General features: G+C 35.9%; 1 protein-coding gene and 1 non-coding gene across 8 annotated transcripts in view; one reads left to right on the forward strand and one right to left on the reverse strand.

Moving 5' to 3' along the window:
- Positions 1-15,147, reverse strand: part of PRORP (protein only RNase P catalytic subunit) — a 137,131-nt gene that overhangs the window by 46,425 nt on the left and 75,559 nt on the right. The gene's annotated exons all lie outside the window — the stretch shown is intronic.
- LOC145530632 (U6 spliceosomal RNA) lies at positions 3,041-3,146 on the forward strand. The gene has a single exon (XR_014071949.1). It is a non-coding gene; the product is annotated as a U6 spliceosomal RNA (small nuclear RNA).

The raw sequence follows: 15,147 nt of genomic DNA on the forward strand, positions 1-15,147 counted from the left end.
AATGAAGTTAGGTCCATACTTTATTCCACATATAAAAATCAGTTCAAACTGATCAAATATCTAAATGTAAGAGTTGAAATTATAAAACTGTAGAAAACAAGGCACAAATTTTATGATCTTAGATTAGGCAATGGTTTCTTAAGATACGAAAACAACAGAAAAATTTAGATAAATTGGACATTATCAACATTCAAAATTTTTGTGGTCCCAAGGACACATTAAGAAAGTAAAAAGAACCATAGAAGGGGAGAAAATTTTTACAAATTCTATATCTGATAAAGGTTCAGTATCCAAAATATATATAAAAAATTCTTACAACTCAATAATAAAATTAACCAAATTTAAACATGGGCAAAGGATCTGAATAGCCATTTCTTCAAACCAGATAAGCAAATAGAAGCATACTAACAGATGATCAACATCATTAGCCATTAGGGCAAATCAAAACCACAACGAGATACCACTTTACACCCATTAAGATGACTAAGACAGTAACAACTGAGAGTGAGAATATGGAGAAATTAGAACCCTTATATATTTACTAGTGGGAATGTAAAATGGTGTGGTCACTTTGGAAAACAGTCTGATAGTTCCTCAAATGATTAAAGAAAGAGTTACCATATGACTTGGCAATTCAATTTCTAGATATACAGCCAAGAGAAACAAAAACATATCCACACAAAAGTCTGTACACACATATTCATAAATTGTTATTCATAATAACCCAAAAGTGAAAATAATAAAATTGATAAATGTACAAACAAAATGTGGTATATCTATACAATGGCATATTATTTGATGACAGAAAGAAATGAAGTACTGATACATGCTACAACATGGATAAACCTTGAAAACATGCTAATTAAAAGAAGTCAATTGTGGTGATCATTTCACAATGTATACAAGTATCCAATCACTTCATTGTACACCTGAAACTATGGTGTTATATGTCAATTATACTTGAATTTAAAAAAAGAGAAAGAAGCCAGAGCTAAGAAGTCACACATTGCATGATTCCATATATGATTTGATCAAAATGGCTATATTTCAGGGAAGCAATTTGACAAATATATCAAGAACCTTGAAATGTTTAGCTTTTGATTCAGAAATCTGAACATATTATGTCATAGATTCACATACAAGATATTCTTCACACCACTATTTTTAATATTAAAATACAGAAACAACCTAAATATTGAGTAAGAATGTGGCTATATAAACAGTAGTTTCCAAAACAAATTCTATAGAAAGTCTCACCAGATGGGAGAAGCCAAAAACAAAATAAAATCTCTACTTCCTCTCCCATTCTCTCTAGATACAGATACGGGAAAAACTGAATGATACAAAAAAAAACCAAACAGAAATACACCAAAATGTTAATACTGAGTGGTGAGATTGTGTACTTTTTATTTTTTCTTAGAAATTTTATTTGCCAGATTTTTTAAATCAACATATTAAAAAAAGCTTTTAAAAGTATCAATAACATCAAGAATTAGTTTATATCACCTCAAATAAACAACTAAATAAATTTAAGGAATCAGTATTTCTCAAAAGCGGAAAGTCTAAAGACACGAAATTAAGCTGAGATTGCACCTCACTTCAGTTCCTCTCAAGAAAATGCTAGAGCACTCAGAAAAACCACAGCACCCTCTTTTGGAAGAAATGCATTGCTGTTAATGAGGAGCCTGATGGAATCATTTAGTTTTTAGAGCTGAGAGTCTTTAAAGATTATTAAGCCTGGTCTTCTCATTTTATAAACAAGGAAATTGGGGTTCAAAAAAAGAGACCACCCAAGATCACAAAGGGAGGTAGCAGCAGAGTTGGGAACAGAGCTCCACATCAGATCCTAACCAGAGTTTACTTTTTCTATCTTTCCATTTTTTATTCAACAAATTTTTTTAAAGACAAAAAATAATAACTCTTCCAATTTTTAGTAAGTATGAAGGACTATACTCATTAGCAATCTAGGCACCCAGCCATTTAAAAGTATTGTTTTAGAAGACATGTTCATTCTTGCCTATTGCTTGACACAAATCAGAATAAGAATTTATAAAAACTCACAACTTCTGCATTTGTCTATTGATATTAGACATCTGTCTATTGATAACAGACCTTTGTCTATTGATAACACCTTCTTCTTCTAAAACAGTACATAACTCTTTCCCAAAATATAAAATACTTTGGCCACCTCATGTGAAGAGCTGACTCATTGGAAAAGACCCTAATGCTGGGTAGGATTGGGGGCAGGAGGAGAAGGGGACAACAGAGGATGAGATGGTTGGATGGCATCACCAACTCGATGGACATGTGTTTGGGTAGACTCCGGGAGTTGGTGATGGACAGAGAGGCCTGGCGTGCTGCAATTCATGGGGTCGCAAAGAGTCGGACACGACTGAGTGACTGAACTGAACTGAACTGAACTGAACTGATAGGTATTACTATTTTGGCTTTTCCCAAAATAATATAGCTATTGTTATTTTGGCTTTTATCATTTTCCTACTCCTAGATCTGAATAGTACCCTGTATCCCTGACAAACAGTATTCTTTGAAATACCCTGTGTTTTCCTCATCCTGGAAAGATGATTGACAAAAAAAAAAATGAATATTTTGATAAGTGAAAAGGATAAGGTGTAGCTTTTATCATGAACCGCATTGACAGTCTTTATACAGAGCAGATGCCCTGGCGATATTTTCTCTTGGCTGATAGTTGTCTACTGATGAATCTATAAAGATAAACACTCATTCTTTTGACAATATTTACTGAGCAGTCATTATGTGCAAGGCATGGTTTTAAGTGCTCAGAATACAGCAGTAAACAAAAGGGGTAAGGTCCCTATTCTCATGGAACTTACATTCTTGGTAGGTGGGAAACTGTTAGTAAACAAAAACAAGTAAATGAATAAGGTGATTGCAAAGCATGAATAAAATCATTATCTAAGAAAAACATTAAAAAATAATCTTGTCAGTGTTATACATCCACTAAAAATGTTGATCAGTTTCATGGTGGCATCTGAGCCAGTCCTATTAAGATGTAATGTGAGTGCTCGCTTTGGCAGTACATATACTAAAATTGGAATGATACAGAGAAGATCTGCATGGCCCCTGTGCAATGATGACACAACATTCGTGAAGTGTTCCATATTTTACAAAAAAAAAAAGATGCAATATGATGTGGTCATGAAGCCTACAGTGTGTGACTTGCTCTGCTGAAGAAAACTGGAGGAGGGGAACTGTTTCGCTCTTTTTATCAGAAACTCAGTAGGCCTGTCTTAGTCTTCCAGGGATTCAAATCAATCTATTTATCCAATACCTGAATTAGGCAACATTTAAGGTATTTCTAGTTAGTCACATATGTAGATTTTTCAAGACAATTAATACTCATTAACATGAGCCTCTTCCTGCAAAATTGTGTCACTGTCAGAATTACTAGCTATTTTTGCTACTCCTGCCGAATTCCCAATCTAAGTTTTCGCTATGTGCTAGTCAACACATAACCAGAAGCTAAAAGTTAAAAATAAAAACCACCCAGATGTATTTGAAATCAGATATATTTTGTATGACCCGTGGCTTCTCCTCATCCACTTTCTGGATAAAATACACTAACTGAAATCAGAGAATGAGATGAAGCATCTTCATGCTCCAAAATTAAATAAACATTCTGTGAGTGATCAAAGAAAGCATATAGCTGTCTTCTGACAAATAATTAAGAGACCCTTTACTCTTCATAAATAGGAACATCTTTCCAGTTAGTCAGACAAAAGTCTTTCTTCTAGCCAATAAAGTAAAAACTTCAATTCATAACAACTAGTCAATTTCTTCATTTGTGCATGTGTATGTGTGTATGCATGCATACAGGTACACATACACAATTTTACAACTTTTAATTAATACTGCAATCAGGATATAGAACAATTCCACCATAGATCAATTTTTAATTTTTATAACTGGACTCATTAGTATTTTAACACTAGCATGTAGTTTTAATTTTTACAAGTGAAATTTAAAGATCTTACCTGTTCTAGAAAGAGTGCTCTAGCAAAAAATGAGAGAAGACAAACTGGTAAAGCCTGAAATTAGAAGAACAGCAGCAGAAAAGTAATAAAATACACTCGATACACACGCTCCCTAGATGGTATAGGGAATGTAACTCAACTCTGAGTGTAGATGAGAAGTGATTTAAAGAAAAAAAAATGGCAAGTTTCCGACAAAGAAATGAAGAATAAAAATGGCCTCAACATGAAAGGGTATAATTAGGGTTTGCTGTGATGAATATCACTACTTCTTTCACATTCATTAGGAAATTTCACTGCTATGTCAGCACTTTCAGACACTGGAAATTTATGAGGAGGAATGGTGTACCCATTAAGTTTGAAGGTCTAAAACTATACTGTCCGATATATTGGCTACAAGTTACTACTGAGCACTTGAAATAGAACTAATCAGAATTGAGATGTACTGGATTTCCATGAAAATTACTATACAAATAGAATATAAAATATTTCATTAGTAATTATTAAAGTATTAATTACATGTTGAAATGATATTTTGGATTACAATGGGTTAAAAAAAAGTTAAAAGTTATTTTACCAAACAGGTGAACTTTTCACTTTTAACATTTTTAATGTGGCTACTAGAAGATTTTAAATAACATTATATTTCTATTGGACAGTTCTGATTAGAATGTCCCTCTAGAATGTCACTGGTCTACTCTGTGAAAACCACTTCATACAGGCCAACAGCACTGTAGGAAAAGGCTTGTGATATGAGTAAAGCCTTGCATGAGTCAGTCAGAAGTGGTCATGCCTACACACTAGAGTTCAGTCAGTTTTGGCAGAAATGAAAATACTGATCAAGAGAGAATAAGTGTAAATATAGATAGCCGTAATCTATTTTGAAATGCATAAAAAGTCCACATGAACTGATGAATGGACAGAAGACAGAACAACAGACACCTAATGAAGAGAGTATAGTAAAACGGTAATAGTAGAATCAAAGAGTTGAGTATGTAGATATCCACTATAAGATTCTTTAAACTTTGATGTATTTTTAAAATTTTCATAATAAAACGTTAAAAAAAAAAAAACCTAACAGGAAGGTTGCAGTTATACGGAACAGTAGAATAAGAATAGAATTAGGGGGTTAGGAGCCCACTGAGATACTCTCACTGTTAAAATGTTGTATACTTTGCATTTCTTTCTTGGTGGAGAACAGGACAATGACCTATTTACGTATTTATGGTAATACTGAAGGAGATACCTTTTTCTGATGACTATAGTTCTTAATTTCTCTTTTCACAAAGTAAGGCTTTTGGTCAAGTAGAGTTAATAAGGGCTTTTATATAATGCTCAAGAACTTTTTTTGAGAGTAGAGAGTTGAAGGGCCTAGACAAAAACATTTCAGCCTTTATCTCATGTACTGATTGATGTAACATGCCCCAAAGGTGCTAGGTGTCCTTAGGTAAATGGTCTGGCAGTATATTCTTGCTTAGCATACTAGGGCCTTATCCCTAAAGAAAAAAAAAAAAGAAAAACAATCACCATAAGAGGCCTCCATGTGATATTGATAATCCTAATACCAGGAAACTTTAGGGGTTAAAAATCAACACACTAAATGCAATACATTCATGTGTTAGAATTTGAGCACTGCTAAATGGCAAACAAATGGCAAATATATAATCTCTAAAGGGGAAAAATCTTCCAATCAATCCTCTCAGTGAACAATGGCACACTGATAAGTAATTCATATAAATTATGTATCTTAAAATGGATAGGGAATGGACCTTGAGAAATAATCCAGTTTAGTTCCATGGTCTCAGGAACACAAAAAACTTAGGATTCTCACTTTCAAAAGGAGAGGACTGAGACCCAAAGAAGCTCCACTGTCTTACTTACAGTCATCCAGTCAATAAATGATGGGCGAAGGGGTACAGTTTTCCTGCCATCTGATAGATGATGGTGCTGTTAGTCTACAAACTTATGATAAAGAAGAGAGGGATTTCAAGTTAGGGGTAAACACTTAGGAATGATCTTCACAGTGAGCTGCTGCTGCTGCTGCTGCTGCTAAGTCGCTTTAGTCGTGTCCGACTCTGTGCGATCCCATAAACGGCAGCCCACCAGGCCCCCTCGTCCCTGGGATTCTCCAGGCAAGAATACTGGAGTGGGTTGCCATTTCCTTCTCCAAGGCATGAAAGTGAAAAGTGAAAGTGAAGTCACTCAGTCGTGTCCGACTCTTCGCGACCCCATGGACTGCAGCCTACCAGGCTCCTCCGTCCATGGGATTTTCCAGGCAAGAGCACAATGAGCTACAAAGGTTCAAACCTGACACTGATTGGTGGGGATATAAAGTTGTGTTAAAAAACTATGGGCCTGAACAGTGAAGACTTGGCCAGTACCTATCAGAGGTCCCAGGCAGTCAACAGTAAGCCACTGACAGACTCTGAGGTCGCATGTTTGACACTGCTGCTGCTGCTGCTGCTCAGTCGCTTCAGTCGTGTCCGACTCTGTGCGACCCCATAGACGGCAGCCCACCAGGCTCCGCCGTCCCTGGGATTCTCCAGGCAAGAACACTGGAGTGGGTTGCCATTTCCTTCTCCAGTGCATGAAAGGGAAAAGTGAAAGTGAAGTCGCTCAGTCGTGTCCGACTCTTAGCGACCCCATGGACTGCAGCCTACCAGGCTCCTCCGTCCATGGGATTTTCCAGGCAAGAGTACTGGAGTGGGGTGCCATTGCCTTCTCCAATGTTTGACACTATCTTACCCCTAACTCTAAACCATGGCCCTGTTCTCACTGGGGAAAGGAAGTTCTCTACCCCACTCAGAGAATTCACTAGCAGCATTCCCTCCCTCCTCTGCCATCTATGACCTCAAGGCTTCAGGGATATGGAAAGCACTTGTTATTCACCAGAAACTTTGGAGAACCAAGAGGTATATTGTCCCCCATAAGCACCACTATCAAAGTGATGTGAGGTGGCTTCCAGAGTGTTTTGCACAAGCCTCAAAACACTTGAGTCAAATATCCATTCAACAGTTTTTGCATACTCACCACAGGCCAGACACTGTTGGATATTGAGATTTCTAAAATGAAGAACAGTCCCTTCTATTAAAAAACTTAGACAATTCAATCATATGACTGGTGCTATGACAGGGATGAAAGTACGCTGCTTGGAAAGCATACAGACGAGGACGACATAGGGGGAGAAAGGGGACCTCCTGGGGGGTGGGGCAGGCAGAGAGATGGGGGAACTTCCTAGAGAGGATTCCGAAGCTGAGCTATGAAGAGCGAGAAGAAAGAGCCACACTAAAGAAGCTATGTGTACAAGGACACACAACCATGGTGATAACAAGTTTGAACTCTTTGGCAGACTATTTTCTGTTTTAAGATCATGTCAACAGCTAATTAAAATAAATGAACAAACATTGCTGATGGCTTTCCTTTCAATTTTGAAGCTATTTTCCTCTGTTAAAAGAGCAGATGTATTGGCAAGGTCCATAGAGAGAGAATGTAAGAGTCATTAAGATAAGCCCCTGGCATTAGAGAGCCTAGGTCTACAGCTCAAATCTGACATTTACTGGTTGTAAATTTATCATAGGCAAGTTTCTTGAATTCCCTAACCCTCAGTTTCTCCATCTGCAAGGTGAAAATAATAAGACTCTTATGAGGATTAAATGAGATAATGTATGTATGGTACTCAGAGTAGTTCCTGGCATGTGTGAAATTCTTAATAAGTGTTAGCTAAAACTAAGAAAAACAATATTAACAACATTATAAATAAACTGGAAACACCATAAATGTTTATTACTTCTGAGTTACTGGACAGAAAGAGTAGTTTGAACAAATAGGAAAATCCAAGAAATGTTACTTGCAGTTTCTGTGCAGAGTTACTAGTACAATTAACACGCTGATTGTATTCTGTCTGTAGACATTTATCTTTTTCTCTTATTTCCCCTAAGAGACTATAAAATCCTTCAGCAAAGAGACTATGCCTCTTTCACCTTTGTACTTTGGATACACTTTGTACAGGGCCTTAAAACAAGGAAGCTTTGATGAATATTTGAAGAATAAAATGATTACAACATTCTGATTAATATAACTGGAATCAGTGGAGACAGACTAAATGAGTTTGGTATCGCTACTCCATGCTGTAAAAAATATACTGAAATCATAAAGTGATTAGAATGTGATTTATTAAAGAAAAGAACAGTATTCTTAAGAAGTAACTTGGTGACTAAGAAAGCAGGAGTCTTGACATATGCCTTTAGTGTGAGCACAGAATTCAACATTAGATCTTGAGGTCTATTGACCCATTTCTTTTTCAGTAGAAAACATTTTTTTTTCTTTTCTTTCACAAATCTCTCAACATTACTTTCCAGTAACACGATCATGTGGCATGAGCATCACCTTTAACAAAGGTTTAGGGTGGAAGAAAAAAATTATAAAGGAGAAAGGTAAGCAAGCAAAATGCTAAAATGTAAGTTGTTTCTCTGCAGGAAGTTTTTTGTGGTTGCCAGATTAAAGGAGATAACAGATACTATTTATGAACTACAAAGCTCAAGATTTAGTGGTTCAGAACTTAATGAACCGATTCAATTAAAAAAAAAAAACTTTAGGACGTTCTAACTTTATTTTCAAGGTAAATTTTTTTTTACCTCAATACAAAATGAATTCTATCAAAAGAACATCTTTACACTAAAATCTATGTTATTAATGACAAGAATTGAGCAAAAGTGAATAAAATGTAAATCTACATTAATATATAATTTCTTTGCTCTTGTAGACTAATCTTAAGAAAGTACAAAGAGCATTTCACTATTTAAAATTACCCTTAATTTACTCTAAAAAGAGTTCAGGATTAAAATGCACTAAGAAAAAAAAAGGTAACAATTTTCAGTATCTGCTACAGCTTCTTGTGTAACAAGTGAACAGTAACTGACACCCTAGAAAGTTCAAAAGACAGTTATGTTTTAGGGCAGTATCTCCCCAAGTATATTTTGAAGGACTAGTATGTTCTTCAAAATACTCTGTGAATAAAAGTTCCATAGTCAAATAATAGATCCTCTTTCAGAAAATATCTGCTGCATACACTGTATTCTCCTTCCCTCCATACTTCATGTTATGGCTAATTCCTCCATTTATGAGTTGGACCCTATCGCTTTCTACCCTCTCAGATACTCTACACTGCCATTCACTCCTTTTCTCTTACACAGTTAGCGTCAACCCTTCATCTGGATCCTCTCCTACCTGACCACACACCCCATTCCCCCTTCAGATACCACCCTATCCCTATACTCCTTGCCTTACTGTCCTGCCTCAATTTCCTTTACTCTTTATTGTTCTCAGCCCTTGGTTCCTGTCACAGAGCTTCAAAAATCCTCATAATTTCCTAAGTGATACTAAGGTCAACTTTTGTTCTAATATTTAGTCTTTGATCCCAGTTTCTGAAACAGAGCTTCTAAATCCCTTGGAATTTCCAGGATGTTAGATGCATCTTTTATTCTCATGAGGTAGGTTCCTAGAGTGCTTCAGGATGGGGGCCGGTCACCAGAAAGACCAAGCCGTGTTTGGAAGCTTGAAATTTTCAGTCCCAGCCCACTTCCATCCTCTAGGAGGGCAAGAGGAGCCAGAAATTGATTCTATGATGATGGATCATGCCTGTGTGATGAAGCCTGAACAAAAATCCTAAAAGGATGGGGTTTAAGAAAATTTTTGAGCTGGTGAACACATCCAGGTGCAGGGAGGGTGTTGTATTTAAAATTTATCAAACATGTTATAGTAAAACAAACTTCTTTGGTTTTGAGTTATATAAATGTTTGGTTGTTCTGTGCGTGCAGTACTGAAATAAAAATAACACATGGAGAGGACAAAAGGACATATTTTATGGTTTCTAAAGTGACACAAATAAATGTAAATAAAGCTCTATCAATATTTTACTTATTCTTTCTACTATTAAATCTTGGAATATCTTAATTTCTAAATGGGGTAGCAACAGCTTAAACTTTCAGTTTTTTGGGGGTTTTTTGGCAGGGGGCAGCAGGGGGAATTGGAGAAATAAAAGAGAGTGGAATTGTTTCCTTCTGGAGCCTGAAAGCACTTAGGTAACTGGCCACATGGCACTCTCATTTTGAGACCAAGCCATAGCCCATGAAAATCTGGAAAACACTTTCCTTGAGTTGGCAAGTAAATGTTGGAAAGTTAAAAGAGAGAGAAAGGACACAAAAGGTAAGTAATCTCAGGGTGTTAAGGTTCAGCAGGTGTGGAACAGAAAAACCAATGGATATAAATAAAAAAGAAAACAAATCTCAGGACAGCATGGAAAAGCAGCAAAACAAAGAACAGTGGGAAAGATTCCTACCTATTCCTTTACAGCAACACACCAAAATTACTGTCTTTTTATGAGAAATATATGAAGAATGGTCTCTACATATAATGTATTTATAACCTTGCTAAAGAGAAGCCTTACATACTTGAGACAATTATCACAGAATTTCAAGTAATCTTTAAATCTAAATATAATCTTGCAGTTACATAAAGTAACTGTGCAGATGTGCCAGTTTCACTAATACAGTTAAACTAGTAAAGAAAAGGCAGGTAGAGCTAAACAAAACTCATGCAAAATAACCAACAGTGTTCAGTATATCAAGTGTGGAAAAAAGTTAAGTTCTAAAGCATTTCAAACCACAGAAAGGGTAAGTTCTTTTCTTTGCATTTCCACTGACTCTAAAAATAAACCTCTATTATTTTCCAGATTATAAAAGAAATATAAGCTTATTATTTAAAAAAATTCTAACACTACACAAATGCATCATAATGAAAATCAACATTCTATATAACTATTCCCTTTGGAGGTAACTAGTGTTATCAGTTGGGAAATAGCTCCTGTTGGAACACTTGAGACACAGGAACATGAGAGCCACTCTGAACAAGTGAATACTATTACTTCAGTTTCTCCTCTGACTTGGACCCTTCATACTCCACTGCTAGGAAGAGAGAAAAGGAAAAAGAACATCCAAAACACATGCTGATCCTCCAAAACAGGCAAACCACAAACAGATTAACCCCTGGGGGGGGGGATCAAAGGTGACTGGGTAAAATCGTTACACTACGTGGCAGAAATAAATATTACTTGATTTTGAGAAATGAAGTGAAAGTACAAAAAATACTACCCTTTCCTTTTCATTGTCCTCAATAATCAAAAAAGCAGAGAGCACACTAAATTTTCTTCAAAGAAAATTGAAGCAGCCTACCTAATTAGCTATGTTTTTTAGTTTTTTAAAAAATAATGTTGTACCAGCAATGAATTTTGCAGTGCCAGAAGTAAGGAAGTACTTGAAAAAACACACAGTTATGGGGTTTGTCACAGGAACATGGGAGCAAACAAAAAGCTTGTAGTTGCCAAAGCTAAAATAAAGGAACAGCAAAATAAAGTAATATTAGATTATAAACCAAGTATAAAATAAATATCCATGAGTTCATAATACTATAAATAAATTATTAGAGAAATAAGTAAGTAGGGGAGAACAGACAAATTTCTGGACCAGAAGAATTCCAAACAATTTGTGTAAATATTCTGCCCCCAAAGAGGTGGAGCATGACCGCTCGCTCTTTAAGTGTGGGCTGCACACTGACTTTTTTCCAAAGATTACAGTATGAAAAGGGGGAAAAAAGAATAACTTCACAGTGGAGAAACCTGACAAACACTTGCACAGCCAGGTGATCGAAGTTAACATCAACAGTGGTTAAGTTATGTTGATAGTGTCTACTTTTAATACAGTGCTGTGGCAACAGCATTTTATCTCTGCAACTTTCTTCCCTCAAACCCATGCTGCTGCTGCTAAGTCGCTTCAGTCGTGTCTGACTCTGTGCAACCCCATAGACGACGGCAGCCCACCAGGCTCCGCCGTCCCTAGGATTCTCTAGCCAAGAATACTGGAGTGGGTTGCCATTTCCTTCAGTGCATGAAAGGGAAAAGTGAAAGTGAAGTTGCTCAGTCGTGTCCTACTCTTAGCGACCCCATGGACTGTAGCCTACCAGGCTCCTCCATCCATGGGATTTTCCAGGCAAGAGTACTGGAGTGGGGTGCCAAACCCATAACCCTAGGCTAATCATGAGAAAAACATAAATCCCAACTGAGGGACAGTCTACATAATACCTGACCAGTACTTTTCAGAACTGTCAAGGTCATCAAAATCAAGTAAAGTCTGAGAAACTGTCACAACCAAGAAGAGTCTAATGAGACACAACAATTAAATGTAATTTGGTTTCCTGAAAGGCACTCTTACGACATAAAAAGGACAGCAAATGAGAACTAAGGGAATCTGAGCAAAGTATGACATTTGGGTAAAGAAAATGTATCCACACTGGTTCATTAATTGTAACAAATGTACCACACTACCGGAGGATGTTAATGGTGGAGAAAACTAGATATAGGCATATGGGAACTTCCTATATTCTTTTTAACTTTTCTCTAAATCTAAAAATATTCTAAAATAAAACCTTATTCATAAAAAGGTTAAAAAATCTAAAAAAGGGGGGAAGTGTATCATTTTTTGTATGAAGAGAATAAATGTCATATCAATTTTTTCTGAATAAAAATAATGCCAATAAAAAGAATACTATTTACATGAGATATAAGATGATGCCATATTTCTGAGTTGAATGAATAAACAGCCAATCTTTACTTTTTCTATCTCTGTAACTTAATCCTCCTTTTTATTACCCAATAAGCTTAAGCTTCCCATAGACTGTGTAACCAATTTCTTCATTTTCAAAATATATTTAAAAGAATTATATAGCAGCTTGAGATCCAAGCTGGATGTCAAGTCATGACGGCAGTACAAGAGAGTCAGGATATGAGCAGACTGTGGAATCTACTGATTACATTGAACACTGACCCTCTCGTTATTAGCAATGTGTCTACTGATTACATTGAACACTGACCCTCTCGTTATTAGCAATGTGACAAGCTAACTTCATCTTTCTGCTCTTAGTTTCTTCACTGTAAACAGAAATAATAATAGTACCTGCCTTATGGAGTTGTACAGATTACAGGAGATAATGCATTCAATTTTTAACACAGAGAGAGAAATCAAAGTATGTTAGCAACCCCCTGTTGTGGTTCTCATCTCCAGGGTCAATGTTTACAATGAATAGGTTAAAATCACGAACAGAACCTGTAATTAGACACTACCCTGTGAGCATGAGTGACTGTGTGTGTGGGTGTGTGCGTGGGAATGGGAAAGGACTTGGCTAAGGCCTGCAGCCTGACATCCTAGCACAAAGTGACTCCCTAAAGCTAGGACTTAATTAGAAATCAAAGTGCAAGGAACCAAATATTATGATGTCTACATGTCATTCTTTCTCTCTGATGACATGTCAAAGTGATAACCAACCAGGTGATGGACACTGAAATGTAACTGATAAAATAAAACACTGGAAAGAAGAATTTGGTATACTTAAAATGTTTTCACAACTACGGAACTACACAGTTTTGTGATTTTTTCCCTTTCAAGTTCTTATTTTGGTAAAAGATAGTTATCGATAAAACATTTTATGTATATTTTATGGGGTCATTTTGGTCCATTTGAAGAGGAACTGCTGTTTCCATCTATCTTTCAAGCTTAAATCCAGTAAGATTTGCCTATCTATTACCTCTTCCCTAAACAGATGAGAAATTTTTCAAGAGGTTTTCCTGCCATTCATACCATAATGTGTATACACCTTTTTCTGGAGAGGGAGACCTATTACATATAACTGCAAAGCTTCAATTAAGACTAATTCTATAACTTTATAAACACAAAAAAGTTCTTGGTATTTATAGCTCAGACAAGACTGAGAAAAATGCTCTACTGATTGAATGATGTCATGTTGAGTTTGTAAGTTTTTTTCACATTAAAGAAATGGTATTTGCTATCATCACTTAACAAAATCCAAAGGCAATTCTGATACTCAAACTCACCTGTCTTCAAATCTTATTTACTACAAATGAGATATATATTAAGGATATCTGCTTTCCAGCCAGATTTTTTTAACTGCAATGAAATTATAACTATAAAAATTTAAAACAAGATTTAGCACTGCTATGAATTACCATGGACCAGAAGTGAAAAATCAGCTTACCCATTTTCCAAAGAGATCAAGAAGCATGAGTCCCGCCACCAGGCCTTCTGACCAACTGGAGAGAGCATCAGTGGTACTGAATGACTGAATCAGAGGCCTCTCTCAAGCTCATACATGTCTGATTGCTTTACTGCTGATGTTTACACAATTCATTCACCTGGTCATAACAAGGATGCTGTGAAGGGCATGTACACTGCACCATTAGGGGCCATAGGAGAAATCTCTTTGGCTTATGCTAATACATAACAGTACTTGTCCTGAACAATTTGCTTCTGTTTGAATTTATGAATTATGTGAATCCTACAAATCAATGAATCCTATAGTGGAAGTAACTTCCTTGGAAGAAATCTTGGAATTGGATGTCTTCAAACTTCTCCACTTTCTGCTCTCTCTCTCCCTCCTCATCCCTAGCTTAGCTCTCTTGAGCATCTCTTTAGAAAAAAAGAAATGTTATAATGGGGTTATGGGGTGCTTATGAATGATATGCAGGCAGATAAAAGTTTGGATCCCTGCTCATCAAGGATCATGTTTTCATCTTCAAGTTTGTCAACAGAATTTACAGTCAAATTAATAGAGCACTTACTTCATGGTACGAATTTCGTGCACCAACTTCAAACCTCTTATTTTTCCTAAGCTTATTTTCCTTTTGTGCTCTTAAGTTTATTTTATTTTCTGTATGTTATTATAAGCATTTTATATCTCTTATAGAACAAAGTTGAGCAGAAAATAATCTATAAATAAATAATCTCCACTTCGGAGGGCAGTGAATACTTCATAAAAATACCCAGGGAAAAAAGCCACATCTAAATGAAACAATGCAATAAAACCTAAGATCTGAATTGATCTTAATCGATTGATCTTAATTGTATCTGACTGGGAGAAAAATCAGCCTTTACAATGATGAAAGGTCTGAAATAGAAACTATTTTAAAAAGAAAACCATTTTTATCTTAAAATAAGTATCTTAATACAAAATTAATATGAATAAAGTGGTATCACTGTAACAATAATTAGGTAAGAATAATTCATATAGCTTC

The sequence above is a fragment of the Giraffa tippelskirchi genome, chromosome 12, assembly GCF_054371585.1.
Source record: "Giraffa tippelskirchi isolate mGirTip1 chromosome 12, T2T-mGirTip1v1.2.pri, whole genome shotgun sequence".
NCBI lineage: Eukaryota > Metazoa > Chordata > Mammalia > Artiodactyla > Giraffidae > Giraffa > Giraffa tippelskirchi.